This window comes from Halyomorpha halys, unplaced genomic scaffold (genome assembly GCF_000696795.3).
Source record: "Halyomorpha halys isolate HHAL.00 unplaced genomic scaffold, Hhal_1.1 Scaffold36.1, whole genome shotgun sequence".
In the NCBI taxonomy this organism is placed as follows: Eukaryota; Metazoa; Arthropoda; class Insecta; order Hemiptera; family Pentatomidae; genus Halyomorpha; species Halyomorpha halys.
The window spans coordinates 1,195,878-1,203,462 of record NW_027108624.1 but is presented as its reverse complement, the minus strand read 5'-3'; the positions used below and the strand labels follow the sequence as shown (position 1 = coordinate 1,203,462).

Below are 7,585 nucleotides of genomic sequence, written 5' to 3'. Positions count from 1 at the left end.
TAATTTTTTTTGACAAATAAAATTTATTTAAAAATAAATAAGTAATTAATTGCAACTATAAACGGTAATATGATTCTGAAACTAGTTTATTTATATTACCCTATCTTTTTATTCAACTTAAACCCTCTTCCCCTTATATTCCTTTCGATGATTACAAATTTCGGGACTTATATGTTAAAAAATCATTTTTTTTTTAAATTGATATTTTGAATTTCTATTTCGATATATTTAAAACTGTAGATAAGATATACATATTATAATTACATTTACTACTATAATTATAATATGTATATCGATGTATAAGATACTATAATTATATTTAATTATATTTACATCCCTACATACTAGCCTTTGGGACTAGTACCGTTAGTAGTATAACAAGCTATCAAATCCAACAGACACGGAGCCGGAACTAAAAAAATTGTCTGATAGAAAAAAAGCTTTTGATCGAGTTAGCCGAAAGTAATTTAATTATAACGACAAGTTCATCTTATTTTGAAACACTAATTTGTTTGGAAATAATTCGATTTTAACCTATATTTAACAATAAGTACAACAAGTTGTAAATGTCTTTGAAAAGTATTTATTAAACTATTTTGGGTACACTTCATTTTTTGAGAAAATTCAATTACCTCGGAGCTATAGGATGTATATTTGTTTATTACCACTCAAATTGAAGCTTATTAAATAGCACCATACAATAGTGTATTATAAATATGTCATAGAAGTAGTAGTTTGCATGATATTTGCCAAAATAAATTCACAAATTGTTGATTTTTCTTAATTAAAAATATTTTGGTCATTTAACAATTGTTATCTCAGGATGTATTGTACGTGCATATATCCACTAACACTCTAAGCGAAGCTCAATCAAAGCAGCACAGAATAGTTTATAATTAATATTTTCGAAGGAGAAGTTTTCATATTCACAAAAATAAGTTTGTATAATACTGATATTTCACTATAAAAAACGTTTTGGTCAACAATATTATCTCAAGAATTATTCAGACGTACAGATTTCTATTAGCACTCACATAAGAGCTAGGTAAATGTACCACAAAGCAGATTAAAATGAATCTTTTCGTAGGAGTTGTTTCCATGATATTTGCAAAAATACTGATTTTTCGCTATTTTAAAAAAAAAATTGCTTAATCTCGGGAACTATGGAACGTAAATAGCCCTAGAAGGGCTCAGCAAATTTGCTATATTTAAAAAATGTGATATTACTTTTTTCATGTGAAGTTATTTTTGAGGATATGAAGCACTGAGTAGAAATTGAGCGAAACTTTTAGGTTATTCTTGATTAGAATAGACTTCCCGTGGCATCCTCCCTAAATACATCCTGTTGTATAGTTTAGGGGAAAAATGAACTATTATTTTAATAGGAAATAGTAGGCACAAAGTAAGATAAATGTTTGTAAAATATTATTAATTAATTGATCTATAAAATTTGATTAAGATCGTTTTAATGTAGCAGAACATTATACGGAATTTCGGCCTGAACAATGGAATAATTTCTGCTAATCGGTCACATTTTTTGCCCGAGCCTCCCGGTCTATAACTTTTAGTATCTTAAATAACTTTCGTGAATAGTTTCTAGAATATAGAATTTTTTTTAATAGTTATTCATTAAAACTATTTTATTAGATTTAATTTATAAAAAGAAAATAATAATTACCTTCGAACTCTTCAACTTCTAACAACTGGAATACTCTCATGGACTGATATTTTTGTCAATCCTTCATATAATACATACATGTATGTATTTAATATTTATATTTTTAAAAAAGAATTTTTAAATTTATATCTGAAAAAATTGATAACTTAGTATTCACGGGCACATTCTACAGTTTTCAAACTCCGCATAACTTAAAAAGACACGATCTGAGCTTATTAGTAAATCACCTTCAAAGATAATTTACTGAGCCGAAACGAGAAAAAAATAAAATAAATGAGTTCAGAATTAGGATTAGAATACACATTTTCTAGACCCATGGAAATTATCTATAATCAAAATGGTATCCAAACTTCAAAAGCCGCCAGAATACCCATCCTCCTACGGTCCTATCTCTCTATTACCGATTATGGGCAAATCCCTCGAAAAACACATTTTGAATCGCCTATACCCCTACTTGATCCCAAACATATAATCCTAGATCATCAGTTTGGATTCCGAACATCCCACTTCACTATACAGCAATGCACCTTTTCTTCGGAACGTGGAATGTTCAACGCGGGAGTCTTCTTCGATGTAGAACAGGCTTTTGATCGCATCTGGTACCCGGGACTGCTTTACAAACTCCGTGAATTCCTACTCCGTACATACTTTCTGATTATCTGTTCCTTTCTCAGTGATAGATTATTCAAAGTAAACCATCTTGGTTCCTAATCATACCTCTTACTGTAACTACCCATCCTAAATCACAATCCTTGAAAAATGACGTTCAAAGTGGAAGATTAAAATAAATCCCATCAAACCACCTTTAACCTTCATCTTAAACCTACCGACAGCCCTTTAATAATGTTGCTCTTATTCCTCTTGAACAGATCCGCTACCTCCTGCTACATCTGGACAAACGACTAGCTTGGAATCCACACACAAGACTGAAAAGATCGGAAACTACTCTTCGATTCCAATTATTACAGCATTTACAAGACAAGCGGTCTAAACTTCCAATCCATAACAAAAGACTGATCAACATGACTAAAATAAGGCCTATCTGGACACACGGAATTGAGCTTTGAGACTTCACTACACCTACGATTTCCTCTCGTACCCAATCATTTCAATCCAAAATCCTTCGTAAAAACCTCAATGCTCCTTACTTTGTTACAAATAAAATAATACATTAAGATTTATAGGTAACCGCTCTAGCCTGAAACAGATATCAATTAATTCATTATAAACTCCTAAATACACTTATTTCTAACCTTGCTTCCTTTTCCATTCCTGACTATCCTCCGAGGCGCCTGAAAAGAAGATGACCTCGAGACTTTCTAAATAGAAACGTTATCAGAGTACTATCAATGGGTAGTTTCTATACATGTCTGTATCATACCATTGTGATTTAACAACACCTTTACTAGATATAAATTTAAAAGAAAGAGGATTAGGATTATAAAATATAACCTGTATAAAATACGAGGGTAGTAATACTGGGGTGGTGAAGGTCATTACCGATTTGTGAAGCGGTGTGAGTTCAATTTTCTCCTACGTCAAATAGTATTGAAAAACAAATTGTAGGAGGTGTTTGTAGCTTTCTTCCAAAAACAACCTTATTATCAAATTTGTCCAAAAGTTCTACTTTTTAAAAATAATAATTATAGAAAATGTCGGCATTGAATACACATGTTTAAGTTACAGGTACAGATATACTTCCATATCAAATAAGGATACAATAAAGAAATTTAATTAAAACGGGTTAATCTTCATTCATATTAAATATTCAAGTGAAATATTTGATTTATTAGGAACTTAAGAAGAATTATAATTCTATCATCATACCAATTGTATTCTGAAATACAGCTGAACTCAAAGAATGAACTTTCGACCTATTGCGAAGAGTATTCCGCAAGCGAGCGTGAAAGGCAATCATAGATTAATCTTGAAGTTGTATTCTCTTGTTCCAAATGGCTTTACGAACTATAAAAATGAAGAAGTACTAAAAATATATTAAAGATAAAGAAAATCTAACGTTACAATAAAAACATTTTTAGAAGAAATTTTAATCGAGCTTGGATAGATTGTTTCGTAAAATCATTTTTTATATGTATTTCGAAAACTAACATGGATCCCTTATAATAGACCTTATCTATCATAGTTCCAGAGCCAGAGAAGTAAGTTTTTTTTATTTCTAAAATGAAAACTATGTATGGCTAGAGTCAAAATTGATAGCTCTGACAACCATAGTTAGGGGAAACCAAAAATGGTGGCTGTATCAGAAGTTAAAAAAAAAAATTATTTTTTAGTTCTTTTAGGTAAACTAAAAAAACAATTGTTTTATTTTTTACCAGAAAATGGTCAATTTTTACCTAAATTATACAAGGGATATAGTCATATGTGAAATAACTTAATTTTTTTTTTAATTAGGAGCTCAACCAACACCACCACATTAACCCTTCATTTTCTAATATGATAAATTATAAGTAAATTTAAAAAATATTTTTTTGATTTGCACCCCTAATATTTGTCAAAATAATGAAAAAAATCCAATAAATTTCAAAATCTTACACAAGTTTTCCCCGTAAAAACGCAAAAAAAAAAAAATATTCCACATAATTTCAATGATTCAATGGTCAGATTCAAAATATTAAATGAACTGTTCATTACATTTCAAATGAGATTCCGTATAACGGTTAAGTTGTTATGTCTTCCATACCAAACAGGGTAGTTGTCTGGACTTGGGCGGGCGTTCTATGTAGGAACAGGAAATCACTCTTCCCCTTGACCTTAAATTTTATTCTAAGGCCGCAATAATCTATCGATTTTATCAATAATTGGTGAAAGCCTTTCCATGTTTTTCATAATTTGAGTATTAGAGAAGGAACTTCGAATTTTGTTCAACCTAAAGAGATATTCAGCTAAAAAATAAATAAAATGACTATAGTAACGACATACGGTAAAGATAAACTAAAATCTTAATTTTTGGTTTTAAAATAATTTGTTAATCAGAATTCCAACTTCATAAACCACGATGCCAAACATTATTAATAAAGTTTTTGATTTGACATTACCTGGCTGTTTTATTGATTTAAAAAAAAAGTTTATAGTGTCTGGAATTATAACACGCATTTGAAAAAATAATTTGGTGCGGTGCTTGCATCATACAACTTTCACCTATCAATCTGCTTTCAATTAAAATTAATCCTAGCTGCTTTCAAAACAGATATTTTTATATTATTCAATTAGGCCATACTTTCCCTTACTAATTTTTCTAATGCTTTTGTCTGTTTACATGTTGACTATAATATCAATAGTTTCAAGAGAAGTACATGATAATTCTCGTTACAAAATTTTAATATTTTTCTTTTGCGAAAGTGTGGTAGAAATAGAAAAATAAAACAGTTAACTAAAATTTACATTCAACTCTTAACCATTTACTCAATACTAAATTGTTAAAGAATCAATATTAAGAATGGTTTTATGTAGTTGATTATCTTGTCAATAGGTTAAGAGAAATTAAAAAATAATTATTTAATGAAAATGGAGACAAGAAAATTTTATCAGACTGCGAAAAAAAGCTCCACTGCGTATGTGCCCGCGTTTTTCGTTATTCTGCATTATCTTCTTCACCTTTTTCTATGCTAGATATTATTTTTTATAAAATCATTGGCATTCCAATAGTATATAATAACTCTTATTTTCGAAAATGGGTTTTCAGCCCATTACAAATATTTTCCCTTTTATCTCCTTAAGTTAATTGACAAATCTTTTCATGGTTCATATTTAATTGTAACTTGAAATGCCGAGTTTAATAAAAAATCATTAAGATACCTCCACATGTTTGCCCAACCACATAAAATTTGCGGATGCTCAAGCGTGTGGAAGGGTTATTTGGATTGGATGGTTGACAATTCGTTGGTTGTCGGTTTTTGGTTACAAAGCAAAGGGCACTTCTACTGCGTCAACACATTTTTGTTCAGCTAGCGTTGTTTTAGACCGTCGAAAGATAAATATTAGTGATAAGAGTAGGAGGAGAATTTTCCCAACTTTTGGATTTAATAATTAACTCTAGTTTAAGATGTTATATTTTAAAATCCTATTGATTTGGTATAAACACATTATTTCAAATCTTCTGAATTAACTTTAGCGCTTTAATTTTTAATTAACATAGCACTAATGTAAAATTACAATTAAATTATATGTCTAGTTGATTAAATTAACAAGTTTCTCATAAAAATTCAAGAACAAAGGTTGAATTTCATTTCGACAATCTTTATTGTGTCCATTGTTATGATGTTAATCGAATATAATAAACGAGAAAATTCAAAAGAACAAACAAACGTGTAGATACTGACGCTAGTTACTTCCTTAATTTACCAAGTATTTATACGTCTTGGATTTGCGGCAAGTGGCGAACATGTAGATTCAGAATTAGAGGCTTCTTCAGGAAAACAGAAAAATACATTATATAAAGCGGCACTTCTGTTCGTTTGATTATATCGAAAAAGTTTCTCATCCAAGGCATATACCCGCTTTAAATATATAATTTCAATTTCCGTACGACCTTATGTTTTTGAAATAGGCTTTTCAAACACACACTTACAGACAGACACACAACCCATTTTGCGAGAACTCGTTATTTGGGCTCAGAGGATCTTAAAACCTGTATTTCCATCGAAAATTCGAAATTTGGCTCGATCTCAATACTATATATATATCTCACTATATACTCTCTATATAGGTAAGTGAATGTGAAAATTGTTTTACATAATCTAAGAAATACATAATTAAATAAAATAAAATAAGAATTCATACACATTTTTTATTATAAAGAAAAACCTTCGCTTTTTAGGAATGTATAATACTTAATTAAAATAAAGCAGATTTATAAAACTTTGTAAACAATAACCTTTAAATCGATGCTTCAAATCAAACGATATAAAAAATGAAATCGATTGTGGTGAGGTTACACCTGTTGGCGGGCTTACACATGAGCAGAGCTAGATCAAAATGCATTTAATTCATTTCACAAGAAATGAATTTTAATCCTAGACTAAAATTCATATTTAATCATCGAGGCACATTTGAAAATGAACAACAGACTTCAAAGCTCTTTAGCTTATTAAAAAAAAAATCAAATATAATTTATATCTGGGCCTTATAGAGCATACTTATTTTCTTTAACATGCCAGGGAATATTTTCAATTAAAATCGAAGTTTGTCGTTTGAGCAGATTGATATATTCAAAAGACGCAAACCTTTTTGGACCAATTTATAAAAATGGTTTTTATTTATATAATAATAATTTAGCGTAAGATTTACTTCCATGTACATAAAATAGTTAGCAGAATTGGAATTTACACTATACATTTTTCCCAATTTTGTTTTTATAATTTCATTGTATTTTTTATGTTCATAGAGCAAGAGATTCACATATGTATAAAAACTTCCTTATATTATGCTTAAAATTAAATAACACAAAATATTTATCTGGAGTATGTAAACTGTTGATAGCAACCGTATATGAAAATATTTATATGAAAACATTACAAACATAAATATTTGTATTTCGATCTATACAAAAATGTTTTATTTTTAAGTTGATCGATTTTTAAAACAAAGACCCTTTGTATTTCTAAATACTTTAAAAGCCTAGTCTGTTATAGAAATATTAAAAGTATCATAAAGTTATTACTTACACTTCACGTGAAGAACTGTTGTCAATTAGCTAACCGCATTCAGAAAGACTGTCAACGACACTGTTTTAAATATTAACAATAACAAGTAACTCATCCTAATGATTAAATAACAGAGAGACGCTTGAATTGTCAAATTGAACATTTCTTTTTGAAAAATAGGTGCCATCTTAATAAGCACGACCTTCCAACTGTTTCAAAATTAGTTAATAAAAAAAAATTATGT

General features: G+C 29.2%; 1 protein-coding gene across 1 annotated transcript in view; it reads right to left on the bottom strand.

Annotated features, from left to right (window-relative positions):
• LOC106686615 (uncharacterized) overlaps positions 1–7,512 on the bottom strand; it is a 220,772-nt gene extending 213,260 nt beyond the window's left edge. The window contains exon 1 of the mRNA XM_067046905.1: positions 7,363–7,512. The gene's annotated coding sequence lies outside the window, so the exon portion shown is untranslated. The remainder of the gene's footprint in view (positions 1–7,362) is intronic.
• Positions 7,513–7,585: the final 73 nt, after the last annotated feature.